At 45.1% G+C, this 16,017-nt stretch overlaps 1 protein-coding gene across 2 annotated transcripts in view; it reads right to left on the bottom strand.

The window, feature by feature from the left end:
• The window catches only part of Ntrk3 (neurotrophic receptor tyrosine kinase 3), a 372,713-nt gene that overhangs the window by 291,203 nt on the left and 65,493 nt on the right, over positions 1 to 16,017 (bottom strand). The window lies entirely within an intron of this gene.

A 16,017-nucleotide genomic window follows, 5' to 3' on the forward strand; every position in this document is an offset into this window, starting at 1 on the left:
GCCAGCGCTTCATTCAAGTCCTCCTTCAAGAGGAGAGCCTGGGGAGAACGCGGGCTGAGGGAGGGCGGCTTTAAAAGAGAAGTCCCTAGAAGGCTTCTCTCACCTGGTAACTTAGAAGCACCCAGGGGCTGGAGAAAAAAAAAAAAAAACAAAAAAACAAAAAACAGCATCACCAGGCTCTCACCACCTCAGGGAGCTTCTGATTAGGTAGGATGGAGGAAATTTGCATTTCTGAGAGGTTCCTGGAATGTTATGACATTCCTGTTTTAGAACTACACTTAGAAAACCACTGATCTGCTGATTTTTTTTTTTTTTCAGGTAGACTAGTTCCCCAGTCAAATCCACACCCCAGGAAGCTGGTGGGTCATACACTATGATGAAGAATATGCCCACTGGGACATCCTGTTAGGATGCAGCAACTTCCTGCACAGGCTCCTGGGAGCAAGTGCCACCATTAATAACTGGAAAGGGGATTTGGCATACTCCACTTGGAAGTTGGGGAAGGATGCCCAATTGGATGGCACCAGTAGGCAGTAGGGCAAAGGGCTGTTGTTGCACTGAAAACTAACAAAATGGAAAGAACCTGCCTGTTCCCTGCTTTCATGTGCATGAGTGCAGACAGACAGAGGTGTGCGTGAAAGCACACGAGCGCGCGCACACAGTGGGGTGAAACATTTTTATAGAGGCTTTTTCTTTTCTTTTCTTTTCTTTTTTTTTTCCAAATTCAGGCTTTGAGTTTTCCACCTGGAGATCTTTATGAAAGCCTATGGGACTCTCCCAGCCCAGGCTTTTGTGAACTCCATGCACTGGTAACCTAAAGGATAAAAGCAAAGGTTATAAATAAGAGAGCATGAGAGGGGCCACCAAGAAGGTGCAGGATGTCCTAGGACAGAAATCAGAGGAGCAGAGAAGGAAATGAAGAATGGACATAACTGATCACAGGTACAGAACACCCCAGCGGTCTGACCTCAGAACTAGCGGACTTGCTTCCTGCTAGCAGCAGCAGGGCAGGAGAAGGCGTTGTGTTTACTGGGATTGTTACTCCTGGTCTTCACATGCCCCTCACCTGTCACTACCTCCAGAAGAGCATCACACTGTTTGTAGATATCTGCTTCAGCTCTGTGGCAAACATCAGGTTTTGGAGACAGCAGAAAAAAAAAAAAAAAATGAAAGCCCAGTGAAGAAGGCCTGGGCTGCCACTTGTCTAATGCAGAGCCCAAGACTGAGATAGTAAAGGAGAACTGTAGCAACAAGGTGATTTCTCCTCCCCTAGTGTCATAAGGAAACAACAACACTGTGGCAAACATAAATGGAATAGGGCTCTCTCAGTGGGCTCCATCCCTGCTCAGACAGTTTCCAGTTCCATTCCCTCATGCCTCACTCCTTTCCTTTGAACTTGATGGAGTATCTCTATCACCTTAGGGGGGGGTGAGCATCAAATAAAAAGTACATACAGGCACCCCACATAATCCTTGTCACCTGACAGGCACTCAGTGGTAGGGGACAATTACCTGTAAGGATGCGCAAAGGGTAAATCTGATGAGATAACACCTCAAAAGACAACTGTGAATGAATGGAAATCAGCCAGCAGAGAGGGCAGGGAGAAGGGGAGTCCAGGTTCTAGTTTCCAAATCCTTAGAAGAGACAGGCACGTGAAGGGAGCCATCATTGTCACAGGAGCAACCATTGCACTATACAAACTCACTCAGCAGATGCGGCTAAATGGTTTCCAATTAATTAACTGATTACATGATAGAACAGAAGGGGATTCGAAAGAGCGCTGTTGACCTTTAAGAATAATTAATATCATCAGGATAGCAAACGCATCCAAGGAAAATAATGAGGAACATTTTCATATTGTATCCGAAAGCTGTGGATGGTGAGGCAGATGGGCTGTATCTAAGCAAAGCCTAGCTTCCTTCTGGGGTTCCCTGTCTCCTTTCACCACTCATACCTCACTTCCGGAAAGATCGGAGAGACCTATGTAGCCTTCACACCACTGCATAAGGCTGTTGTTGCTATGGCCAGTTCTGTGGTCCTTCTGTCAGCCTAGGCAGACAAGGATGCTAATGCTAAGCACTCTCTCACTGAATGACATAGAGAACCTCTTCTTTTTCTTAGTATCTGAAAACTTTTCTTTCTCCTCTGGTGACTCAGCCAGGATTGACACCTTAAATGCGAAGCCCTAGGCTTGTAGTAGGACCTCCTCCTCCCACCTCACTGTCATCTCCCAGAACAGCTCTGATGGATGATATGACATCACTCAGTGTGGTCTAGGGGTCAAGCATCCATCTATCTTAATCATCATTCTAGCCTTTGTAGTCTGTAAACATGGTGTTGAGTGCACCGTGGTGGCTTAACACTCTAGCTCCTCCCAGAATGTCTGCTGAGTACTTAATCCTCTTCTGTGACTCCCTGATTCACCCTTCCAGGGGGAAGTCTTCCCTGGTCACCACCTCTAGATTACCAGTTTCCTCACCTACAGCTCCCAAAGTTACCCATCCCTTTAAATTAGCATTTGTCTCTCTCTCTCTCTATATATATATATGGGCCCCTAATATCTATCAATATACCTGGAACACACAAAGTCTTCAATAAACATCTGTTGAATGGGCTCAAGCATACATGAAAACGATGTAAAGTACAAACAAACAAACAAACAAACAAAAAACCTAGGGATACAACAGTAAAGCATCCAGATAAGTACCAATCTCAGGAGACCACATATCCCAGTTTGCCCAAAGAGTCTCTCTTTCACATCCAGAATCCCATTGTGTTAGCTTCCTTTTTGCTACCCAAAATGTCCTACTTTGGACTTCACGTTATGAGATCACTCCACTTATTGACTGCCTACTGTGTGTCACACACCCAAGTGCTGACTCAAATTTATGAAAAAGGAGGAAAGGGAATTCTCTAAAATAGTTAGCGTTGTGTCAGCAGGCTTTCTCTGCATACAAAGGCTTTCTCTACTTCACCATTCAGCACACTCTCGTTTGGTGGCTGTTCCAGGCTAGGGAATGCCAGTCACTGGGTGTACAGGGTGAAGGAGCCATGATTCTCTATAGCAATCTGTTCATTCACTGTGTTTCCAGAATAACCTAGAGAAGAGACAAGAATTTACATTTCTCCATGGCCTGTTACACTCCTTGCTGACCCTACAATGTCACAGCCCAGCTGCAGCACCCATATAACAGGTATCTTTGTCCGGAAATGCTTGCATTTAAACCATAGAATGGGAAAGTCAGAAAACAATCACAAGAAAGGCCCAACAGCAAATAGACGAGACCCTTGGAAACTATTCCCATAACACCATAACTCCACAGAATCCCAGCTCTATCCCAACATCATACCCACACATCAGAGTCCCATTTATCTTCGCTAGAGCTCTTGCGTCCAAGCGTATTCCCAGCTGCTACAGAGTTGAAGACCCGATAGATGCCCTTTCTTCTAAGTCCACATTGGTTAATGCCCACTAAAGTTCTCTCTGCCTGTATTGTCTCCTGGGTGTCAGAAGCACTGGCTTCCTCCCTCAGCCTCCCTGACTATTAGAGCATGGCCTTTCTCCTCAGCTGGAGCTGTGGGAAGGAACCTGCTACCCTCTCCACCAGCCCTGCCTCATCTCTGTCTCACTCCCAGTGTCAGCTGAGAGCCCCTTTTTCTCCTTTAATTATACTTCTCTGCTTTCTCTGTTCGTGGCCTCATGACTCAGGGCTTTAATTTATTCACCAAACAATGTCATTACACCACTGTTTTCTGTAATTTATACCAAGCACAGGCTTTTGGCCTCTGTTGCCCAATTCTGCAAAATGTTTGGGAAAAGGAAAGTCCACTTCCCTCTGTGGCAGCTCCAGAATTGCAAGGGAGAAAGTAAGATAATACTTCCATCTCCTGTTGACTATTTGGAACATACATCCCACTCCTACCCCACTTGGTTACATTGCCAAAGAGCAGTTTCTTCACTTCAGGCTAAGAAATGAATAGAAACTGAGGTTGGGAATACTTTTTGTTTTGTCTTTTAGACAGGGTCTCACAGTATCTGAGACTGGCTTTAAATTGATTATGTAGCCAACAATAATATGGAACTTCTGACCCTCCTGACTCCACCTCTTGAGTGCTGAGATTACAGGCAGGCACCACCATGCCAGGTTTCTATGGTACTGGAAATTGAACCCAAGACTAAGCAAACTCTGTATCAACTGAGCTTCAGCTCACTTTGGGGGTGGTTTGATTGTTTTGTTTTGTTTTTTTTTTTTTTGGAGGGGGGGTGAGTCTTCATAAAGGATCTCTAGTCTGCCTTTGAACTTGCAGTTCTCCTGCCTTTGCATTGGGTTCTATTATTGGAGATAGATGGTGCCACACTCGGCTCTGGACATAAGGCACATTGAACTTAGAGACATGAGGAAGGAAAGAGAACAGACCACATGAATTCATGTGCTTAGGTAAAGGCTGGCCAATGTGGTGTGCCCATGAACACAGATGGATTACAATTCTGACACAAAGATCTTGGCACAGAGGAAGGGATGTCTGCATGCTAATCATGATCACTGCTAAAGTAAAGTATGCATGCAGGCCTGGTGGATCTTCACCAAGACAGCAAACTGGGATAATTCTTCTTCCCACTCTTCTATGAGTGACCTCAACTTCATTTAAAACCTTGAACTTTGTACTGAAGTGAAAACAATTAATTAACTTGATAATCATTTCCCCTTGCTATGGGGACATCCCCAGGCTTAGTAACAATGATTGTGTGAACAAACTAAGGAAAATTGGGATACAGAAATCATTTTCAGGAAAATCAAAATAATGAGCCACATTTATCGAGTGCTTGTTAGGCACTAACTATTATATGCTTTAAAGATATTTCTTCATTGACTCTTCCTAACAACATTTTATGGTCCGTGTTATTATAATGATTGGTTCTCATCTGACACATAAAGAATCCATGGCTTAGAGGTGAGGTAGCTAGTTCAAGGTCACAAAGCTGGTAATATAGAATTTGAGTCCATTGTATTTAATTAAAAAATCCACACATATGTGCATACCAATACAGCGTCTGTGTCTGTGTGTGTGTGTGTGTATGTGTGTGTATGTGTGTATGTTTATATGTCCACATTTTGAAAGATCTCTAGATCTCCAGATTGGGACTCTTTTTTCTTGCATGTAAATGAAAGCCTTCCAAGAAGGAAGAAAATTTATCATTATGGACAGCATAACTCAATCACCTCTATTGAGCTGCTCCCATAGTCTGCCCTCCTTCGCCCAGACCTGTAGGAAAACCTATGCTAAGTTCATTTGCTTCACACCCCACTTAATACAAGAAATACAGAAGGCTCACCCTAGGAGCTTAGCCTGAAAGAAAGAAGATCATGGTGGCTCACAACCTTTCAGAATCCAGTAGCCCTACTCTGTTCCTCAGTTCAAGTCAATCCAGGTCCTATATCACAGCCTTGTCCTACTTGGGATATCCCTGGGTGGGTGGTAGGAAGAGCTGTTTCCCCACTTGCTGCAGATCTGCAGCACACCTGGGAGTCCGGCAAACCGTCTACTAATGTGAACAACTCTCAGGCAATGGTGGGGATACCTAAGGAGTCAAAGCAGCGAGTAGCTGCTGCGATGATGGAAAGGGGGCAATAAAGGCCAGGCTGGAGCCTGGGAGCCTGCATCATTTGAAGCTGTGCACGGGTACCCTGGAGGTAAGGAGGGTCCCAGCTTGAGCCCTGGCCGTGGTGCTGAATCCTCAGGAGTGGGCACAAGAATAGTGATTTTTGCCAAGGGGGAAAAAAAAAACATTATAATATATCTGTTTGAAGATGCTGGGTTCCTGGTCATGTGCAGGGGGAGTCAACTGACCTTTTTGCCAGTTACAACAGACAGAACATGAGAGCTGAAGCAGGCATTAACAGATATAAATCCATCTTTACTAACTGTGTTACCATGGGCAAGTTAGATAACCTTTCTGAGACCCAGAGTCTCCCAGTATTCCTCTGTAAAACAAGGACAGTAATAATTATTCAGTTAATGTTGGGACAGTACATATCCTGGAACCTGACACAGTCTCTCCGCTGCCCATGGGCTTCCCTCCCTGATTGTTGGGGACATGTCCATACACACTATCCATTCATTCTCTCCCTCTTGCTATGCACTGCTACATATATTCTTTCATAAAACAAGCCTAAGACCTTCCCGAATTCCTTCCCAGAATCTCCAGAGTACAAGAACCCCTCTGCCTGGAATGGTCAGAACCAACCAGCAGATGGTAACATGTCGATGTCACTAGCCTGCGAAAACTAATTGTATCTTTCCAACTAAGTTGCCTGAGCCAATTCTTACTTCAGTGTCCTCGGTTCTTTCCCCCACCCCAAGGCATGGGGCTGCTACAGGGGGTTATTCTCAGAGCAACTGTCACCTGCCTTCCACAGAGTCCATTGCTGTGCTGTTCACATAACTGCCTGTTGAAAACTTTGAGTTGGTCTTCTGTGCTTTCAAGCTACTTTTCAGCAATGGCTCAACTGTCACCTTGTCAAAAGTGGAAACTATTACTATTACATGCTTCCCACGTCATGGGATAGGAACAGAAAGAAAGAGCAAGGTGGTGACTGTGCCCTGGTAAGTCTTGAAGCAGCACCAAGATGCTCAAGTCTAGAAACCAGGCAGCTGTCCTCCCACACATTGGTGGTGGCTGGGGAAACTTCCCAATGTATCAGAAAAGACACAGGACTCAGAGTCAGAGGCCCAGGCCCCTACACACACCGCATTAATTCTACCTATGTGGCCTTCAGCCACTCACTCACTCAGATTCCTTCCTGATGAAACAGGAATGGGGTAGTAATTGCTACTTCATCATGTTACTCAAGTAATTAACCATTGGACACTAAAGGAAACATGCCAAGAAGACCCTCAAAACAGCACATGGAATAGAACCATACAGCATCAATCATGATGCCTGCTCTCTGGCCCTTTGACACACCCAAATAGATGTTCCTATTCTTCTGCTTCTTCACCATATCTAACAGGAGTCTGGGATTGTTGAGGTCTATCAATAAAAAGCATGAATTCTGAGTAAAGGAAATAAGACACTTCTCTTGAATTCTAGCACAAGTTGTCACCCAGAATATGGAAAGGAAATGAATTCAAATGTATTACCTCATTTGATACAATGTTAGCAAGAGCTTACAGAGATTAGATGATTGACCAAGGTCTCCCAGCTAGTCAGCAGTCAGCTGGGAACAACCCAGTCCTGCCGTGCTCCAATACTCATGTCAACAAACCAAAACGAGAGAGGTGGTAGCAGGACAAGAACATTCTAACACAGCCCCACAGCCACAAAGTTCTTAAATGCACCATTGATAACCTTTGCAAAGTCCAAAATGGGCACTGCATGTTGCAGAATCAGCCAATCCGGTTTTCTTGAGATAACCAGGGGGTTATGAAAAGGTCTGCACCAAAGAGAAAGACTAAGGAGAGATAAAGCAGACATGCCTGAAATGATCCAGGAAAAGAGCAATTCTTCTGCTGCGGCTCAGGGCTCAGGAATGCAGTTATTAATATCCTAGATGGAGTTCTGACTGCTTAAGCTTTATTTAAGAACATGCCTGACTGTATAATTACAAGGGCTTAATTTGTTTTCTTTTCTGCACAATAAATAAGGAGTACATGGCTGCTCTTAGCAAACACCAGCCTTCCTGGTATCAGGAGGAGTTCCTGAGCTGCGAAAGGATGTTTGGTACCTGGGATGGGAAGAGCAGAGACAGTCACACTGCCGTACAGAGAGGTGAGCTTCCCTCTCTGAGTACTGAGCTGGTCTTTGCAGAGACAGGACAGGATAAAACAATCTAAGTTTCCTTTTAGTATGGGAAGTGTGAGTTGGGATGCCAAGGTCAGTTCAATTCCCCTGTGGGATGGGCACTGCTTATGACCTGCTGTGAGAGGCACCAACACCGTCTCTAGTCAGGTTCCATGGGTTCAGCATAGGCTAAACAACTTGCTCTCCATTGCCCTAAAACTTTGCACAGATGCTTTTGGCTTCTGGTTGTAATCAATTGCCCTGGAGATGAAACCTGAAGACACTAACTGAGGCAAGCTGGGGCTGACTGAAAACCCCAAGGCGGAATCACAACCCAGGTAAAGGCTATTCTTTGAGGAAGAAGTAGCATAGCATACTGAGGTGTCTGGAAAGCAGAGGGTAGCCAGTACAGAGAGCACCAAAAAAGGGTGTTCTCACAACTTTCTTGCACCTCTAAGATTCTAAGCTACCCAGGTCTCTGCATGGGCCAGACAATCACCTTGTAGACAGACACAGAAGGTTTGGGTCATATATTTTAAACATCAGAGTCACAATTAGGAGGATGATATTAAAACCTTTGGGTTACACAGGTGGAGATAGAGAGAAACAGCTCTGGGGACAGCCTTTAGAATGCTGTGATACTTACAAACAACTGAATTTGAGGTCCCTCGGTGCCACTGTCTGGATCCTGGTGAGGAAACACCAAGACACCCTTGTGGAAGGAGGGCACAGAGACACCAAATGTGTGCAGCTGGCAAAAGAGGTGGCTATAACAGAACAGCCTCTGTTCTGCAGCCCTGAGTCCTCTTTGCACTCAAAAGTGAAGAGTTCCACTTCTCCAGTGGGTGGATGTCAGATCACAGGGCCCACCTGAGTCACAGAGTCCTTAGAAGCAAAGCATTATGGTTTGAATGTGAAATGTCCCCCACAGGTGCCTGTGTTTGATCTCTTAGTCCCCAGCTGGCTGTGCTATTTTGGGAAGTTGTGGAACCTTTGAGAGACAAGGCCTAGCTGAAGAGAGTGAGTTGCTGAGAGATAGGCCTTGAGGTTTTAGCTGAAGCCAGTGCTTGTGTGCTCTCTCTCTCTCTCTTCCTCTCTCTCAGCTTCCTAGTATATCCTAGATATAGCAGGTCAATCCACAGGCTCCTATTATTATGGTTAGAGCTACTTTCTGCTGTGTTTTAATCTTCATGATAGACTGTAGCCCCTCAACCATAAGCCAGGATAAATCTCCCTCTTTTAAGTTACTTTCAGGTATTTCATCACAGCTAAGAGAAAAGTAACTAATAAGCAAAGATTTTAACCCTTTTGCAAGATTGCCTTTGGGGCCTGTGGTGGCTTAAATGAAAATGGCTCCCATAGGCCTATAGATTTAAATATTTGGTCACCAGGGAGTGGCACTATTTGAGAGGATTAGTAGGTATGGCCTTGTTGGAGCAAGTGTGTCAATGGGAGTAGGCTTTGAGGTTTCAGAAAATGCATTCCAAGCCCATCGTCTCTCTCTCCCTGTTGTCTGAGGATCCAGATGTACAACTCTTAGCTACCTCTCCAGCACCATGTCTGCCTGCATACCTCCATGCTTCCTGCCATGATGACAATGGATTAACCTCTGAAACTGTAAGGAAGCCATAATGAAAGGTTTTTCTTTGTAAGAGTTGCCATGGTCATAGTGTCTCTTTATAGCAACAGGATGCTTGTGAATTGTGTTGCCGGCTCCCACAGGCATGAGGCCTCATAAGATATCCTCTTGGGTGTCTCTCAAAGTCCTTTCCCATCACTGCTCACTCCATCTTCACAATGACCCTCGGGAGGCTGAATTCCTCACAGGATGAGACCCACTTAACAGATGAGATTTGAAGAGAAAGAGGCCACCTGTTTACTCTTTACAGAATGAAGGGTCTACACTCCTTCATTCCCCATGACAATATGGCAACCATCAACGAGGGCATAAAAGGCATTGGAAGGACTGGATGTCCATGACTTGGGATTTGGATTCTGGATTTTAGCTCCCAAGAGGCCCACTGTAAAAATTCCCAAGGACTCCTAGGGCCCTGTCATTCTGGAATTTTTGACACACAAGAAGTAACTCACCCAGCTAACCTCAACTTTCAGTAATGTCCACAGCACAAACAAGGCAGATGCCTTCTACCAACACATAGAGAAAGACAGGTGTCCTTAAACGGTTCCTGGAATCCTAGATCCTCTGAGGAATTCCACCTCCTCAGACTCTATAGGCTGACAAATCTGATGAGTGTTATCCTGAGAAGAGGACAAATCACAGAAAAGGCCATGGTAAAGAAGCAGGGTTGTAATCTTGGAGATGGAGTGATGACCAGAGTAAGGAGAAACATCTGTAAAATAAAAAAGAACTGCAGCAGGCAGGAGTGGATGCCTAGTGACCAATCATGCTCTACGCCAGCTCTGGGTCATTACCTCCCACTCTTCTCAAGTCCCTCACTTAGGGTGACAATGACACACGGATGCAACTCTCCTGTGATAGTAGCTGCACCAACTCCTCTTAAGAACTACCAAGGATGGATGTGCTAAAAACTTTCCAAAAGACCTGCAGAGCACATGCCTGGCTCCAACCATACCCCCACTAAGAATCTCTACTTTGCCACCCACTCAACTGCTCGCTCTCTCTTCTCTCTCTTACACACACACACACACACACACACACACACACACACACACACACACACACGTGAGAATCCCAGAAAATCCACAAAGCCAGGTGCTTACAGCTTGGGGTTGTTAGAGCTTACCAAGGATTGAACTTCTAAAACAGCTTCGGGGTACAGAATGTGCCACTCACTCTGTGCAGCCACAGGAAAGTGTGTCTTGCGGCTAGTATTAAAAACCTCCATCTATCGTAACTATTCCCTAGTGTTGAAGGAAAAATCCTAGGACTTTGTTCTTTAGACAAGATGACAAGAGGAAAGAGGTGTCATGGCTAAATCAAGACTCCCAACCTCATTCGTTTTCATATTTTCCAGACACTCTGGTTCATTCTTCAGATATTCTCTAACACTGAGGAAGGGTGATTTAAGGAGACTCACTCCTGGTCACCGATGCAGAGACCAGCCTTTCTGCAGGTTTTCTTGGGGTCTGGGCTGGGCTTCTTAGAAGGGTTTCAGAGTTGTTGAGGGGCCCCATCCACAATGAGAGATGAAGTCAGCCTCAGGCCAGGGCAAGGCTTATCCCTCTGGGAGACTTGGTACCCTTCAAGCTCAGGACAGTCACAACAGCTGGATCAGTAAGACCTCCCAGAAAAAGCAAAAGATCTGCAGAACCAAGACAATCCCTCAGAGAAAGAGGGGTTAACCTGGGAAGCAAGAAGGATTTTGCAAATTCATCAACAAGAAACAAGGGAGGAGACATGAGACTCCAGCTTGCTAAAGAATGAAGTGGGACTGAAATTAATGATGACTCTAAAACAGCCAAAGGACTAAACTCATTTTCTAAATCTGTCCTTAACAAGAGAAATGGACAAAAGAGATGTGCACAAATGGGAAGTAATGAAGCCTTAGGGGAGGGGAAAAAAAAGAAAAGAAAATCTACTGAGAATAATCAAGACTGGAAACTGTGAACACGCCGTATAACCCCCAAGGCTTGGAACCGTGCAGGCCAAAGGCCAGAATGTTTACTCAGCAATAGACTGAATATTTCAACATTAAAAGTTGACAATAAAAGTCTTAATGGTTTGGTTCAGGGGATTCTGGGACCCGAGAAGCTTGGAATCAGGAAGAAGAGAGTCTAAGGTGACTTTAGGACTTTCCTTCTAAGAGGGCTGTGGGAAAGATGCCATAAGCATGCAGTGGGCCAGCGAGAGCAGTCCATGGCCGAATTATCTGGGTCATGATGGTCCTGCCCTAAGCGGATCAGAATGCTGACCATGAAAACAGTAAACAGAGAGAAATTGCCATGGAGGACATGAGTATCCAGGACCACAGGAGACTGGAGGAGAACACAAATGGATGTGAAAAGAGAAAATCAATTGAGGAAGCTTGCCACATGCCTCGCTAGGGAGTTGGGAATAATTTCTACACAAGGCCCCAGGAGAGGCAATTGCCCAGTCAACTAATGGTGTCAGTGGACTGGGAATTGGCTGCCTTTGCAGGCAGCAGATAAATGTATAGTGGCTGAGAAAGTCAAGTTGGGAAGCTGCAATTTGGTGAATTCTGCAGCACAAATTCATCTGGGGTTCAATAAGACAATTTGTGTAAGAGGAACAAGAAAAGATGTGCTCTGTGCCATCAAATGTCACAGGGGCTGGACTGTAGGATAAATGAAGGGACCCCCACCTATTGCCAGGGGTCATACAGTTTCACTGCAGTGGGAGGAAGCAGCTGCCCAAGCTGAACATGTAGGTGTGAAGTCACAGGATGCTGGAGCAATGCCATCAGCATTCTTCTGTCCCATCTCCCACCACACACGCTACAGTGGAATGAGCACACACAGACATGGGCCTGCCTGAGGCAGGGTCCAAGGAAGGTGAGAGAGAAATGAGCCCTGAAAATGGGCGGCTGGAAGCCTGGGCTCTTGCAACCATATGGCACAAAATAGCTCATGTCCATTCAGTTGATCATTGAGAATCTTTTTTTTCTTGTTGAGAATCCACCTACAAAATAACTGCTAATGACCCTCAGAATGCCAGCTAGCTAGCTAAGAGGCACTGCCCACTGACCCACACCCTGTCAGTGACCAGGCAGGAAGCAGGAATTGGCTGCAGATGCTTGTATGGTGGTCTCTCATGGACCGTCCCTCGTCAGAGTTCGTTCTACAGCAGGCAGTTAATCACCTTCCTCCTGAGAATTGACAACAGCCAGGGCTGACAGAGGCTGGAATGGGGCTATGGTAAGGACGAACTTTAGAGCCCCAGAAACAAGTTACCTGTGGTTGGCTTCTGGCTCTTCCATTTGGTAGCTGTGGAATTAGGCAAGCTGCCTACACTCTCTGTGCTTCAAATGGCCATGAGTAAAATGGGAGGGTACTGCATATACTTACTATTATGAGCACAGAATGACATATAAAAGTGCATTTGGCTTAGCACATAGCAGGGTTCCCAGGAGCCGTGTCCTCGGAAGTCATTGGATTGGAATGCCTGACCCTCCAGAGGGACAAGATAGGTGGGGAGAAGGCAGCGGGTAGGGCCAAAATAAACTGACAATAGCTTTCCTCTGGCCTTGTCCCCCTGTGGTCTCAGCTGTGTCCCAGCTTAGACCTTTCTTCTAAGTAGAATTTCACAAAATGCTAAGGTCAAGACTGGGTCATTTAAATAGTGCCTTGATTTAGAGGTGTGGAAACAGGCTTAATAGGCCTAAGCAGCTTATCCAAGATCACTGTACAGTGGAGAGAGACAAGAGGGTGTGTGAGGCATAGTTGCCCAGAACTACTACGTCCAAACGATACCTCTTACACACTGACAGCCATCCTCATGAGCCCCCTCCCCACACTTGGCTCCTCTCCAGTCCACCACTCAGATACACCACTACCTATGGCCCTGGTTTAATCTTCCCAAATCAGTAAATCCGTGCAAATCCTACTCCATGGGCAAATGGCTGTATTTTCAAGTCCTGTTCCACTGGCAGCTCATTCTGTTTATCTGATGGCCAGACACAACAGCCTAGAAGCAGAAACACGAGACCAAACAGCTCTAGGAGGGAGTCCAAGCAGATATGGCTGTGCATATAGACGCGGTGGCAGCAACTGTGCCCTAAGCAGGCTTTTTACCCAAACGCACAGCCCTTTGGAAGCCCAACTCCACAGTCACCCAGTCCACCGGGACCATCTCTGACCAACAAGCCCTGAAGTTCCCATAGCCCTCCAGTACCTCCTGTGGGAAGACCCAGAGAATGACAGCTGCCTGTGCAGCATGTCAAAAGCTGCAGGACCGTAGCCTGCTCCTTATATGCCAGTTTGCATATTTAAATGTTAGAAGGCTCAAAGCTAGCTCTATAAGACAGCCCCACTCAGTGGTCTTCTGAGACCCTTCCTGGCATGGTGAAGGAAAACAGGTAGCAACAAGGCACGAAGAGTATGATAGGCTCCTGGTGGCCCACCAGCTTCATGTGCAGAGTACAGCTACTGTCATTTATGGCTCCTCTTTTTCATCTTCTAGTGACCACAACAAAAGTTTATTTTTTTTCTCTCCCACTACATGTCCAGGGAAGGTCAGCTGTGGTGTGATCCCATCTTCTTCCCAGCAAGATTCAGGCTAATGGAGCAGCCTCCATCTGGAGCATCACTACATTCCACTCCATAGCAGAGTAAAAAAAAAAAAGAGCGAGAGAGAGAGAGAGAGAGAGAGAATATAGGCCTCACTGCAAATTCTTGAAGCTTCTGCCAAGAAAGAGTACAAAATGTGTGTGTGTGCATACCTGCATGTGTGTGCATACATGTGGGTGGGTGGGGGGTGGGTGGGTGGGTGTGCTCATATGTATGTAGGCATACATGTGTGTACTGGTATACATATATGTGTGTGTGCGCATGCATGTGGAGGCTGGAGGTTGATATCAGAAATATTTCTCAATCACTCTTCCACATTATTGTTTGAGAGAGGGTCTCTTAATCACACCTAGAGCTAAAAAAAAAATGCAAGTCTCACTTTCTCTGGGGTTCTCCCGTCTCCACCTTCTGAAACTAGAGGTACAGGCTAGCCATAGTGCCCATCAGGAATGCCCATGGATTCTGGAGATCTAAACTCTACTTTTGCTTGACAAATGTTTTCCCTCTTGATCATCCTGCCTCCACTTTCCAAGTACTAAGATTACAGAGGTATGCTATCACATCTGACAGAAATGGTATTTTTTAAATGACTCAACTGTGTACCTCTCTCTGGAACACCCTCCGAAGGAGTTCTTAACTCGTGTAGAAAAGAAGTCCGAACAGCTCTGAAATTTTCTGGAAAACTGTCTATATATGTGTGGAGAGATCGTTTCTCTGAGGACAAATATTTACATTATTTTGGTAAAGTCATGGATTAAACACAGGTCATTTACAAACTGGGCAAATTGTCACTAAGCTATGCCCTCAATCTTCCTATATTGGGGTAAAAATCTATAGCTTTTATCGGTCTCTTTAAAGGTTAAAATAAAAGTAGGTGCCACTTCGTCAGAGTCCCTGAGATGGTAAATTTTAAGAACAGGAACCACATCCTGTATGTTGATTAATTGTCTTTGGGATGCAGCACTTTGAGGGGATACAAAAGTCTCTTAAATCTTGCTTCACTGTATATTTATTAAGTCACAGAACAAGAGAATGACCATCACACTGTCAATCAAAAAAAGAAAAATTGAAACTCATTTATACTGGGCCAGACAGTCTCCTCAACGCTTAATAAGGGTTTACATGTTTTATCTTGCTAATAATAAGCACATTATCCCCATTTTCCAAATGAGGAGATAAGGCACAGATATGCAGGATGGTGAAGTCACTTTCCTGGAATACTCAAATATATACGACAGAACCAGAGCCCAACGTCAGTCAAGACATCTCAAAAACATATGCTTCTACCTGCTCATCAACACCATCCCACTAGTGATGACATTTAGTGAGAGGCAGTAACTCACGCAGGAGATTTTGTGGAAGTTCTGAGCAGGCAGAGCTAAGAAAGCTCCGAGATACACTGCTCTCCAGCTTTTGTGCTTTCCAGCATTGCAGAGGGGTGCTGTTGGCTATGACTCTGTAAGTGTTCGTTTTTGTTCATTCTGAATTTTGTTGGTTTGGTGTAGTATGCTGTGTTTCATTTGTAATGCTGGGCATCAAACCCAAGACTTCAAACACCTTAAGCAAGTTCTCTACTGTTGAATTCCTCCCCACATTCTTAGAATGGCAGTAATTCACATATATCCTTATTTTTCAATTAGATGCAGTGGTTCTTGCCACACGGGCACTCTGGCTGGATAGGATCCAAGGAAAGTTGGTAGGGTAATGTCAAGAAAAGGATGTCACACTAAGTATAGTCTTTGCCCTGCCCCTGCTCTTACACATGAAGGTCTTGGTGAGAATCATCAATCAAGACATCTTCTCATCCAGAGGGCGATCATTCACCTTTTCCAAGGTACTGAGTTTAGAGCAGTGAATAATACAAACTCTCCATCCCGCAGAAATTTAATTTTCAGTAGAGGACATCTAGTATGAACTTTTACACAAATAACTAATTGCTTATTTTTCAAACAGTCAGTAGACAAAAATAAATAAATAAATAAATAAATGAATGAATGAATGAATTG

This window comes from Psammomys obesus, unplaced genomic scaffold, assembly GCF_907164565.1.
Source record: "Psammomys obesus unplaced genomic scaffold, mPsaObe1.curated_primary_1811, whole genome shotgun sequence".
NCBI classification, from domain to species: domain Eukaryota; kingdom Metazoa; phylum Chordata; class Mammalia; order Rodentia; family Muridae; genus Psammomys; species Psammomys obesus.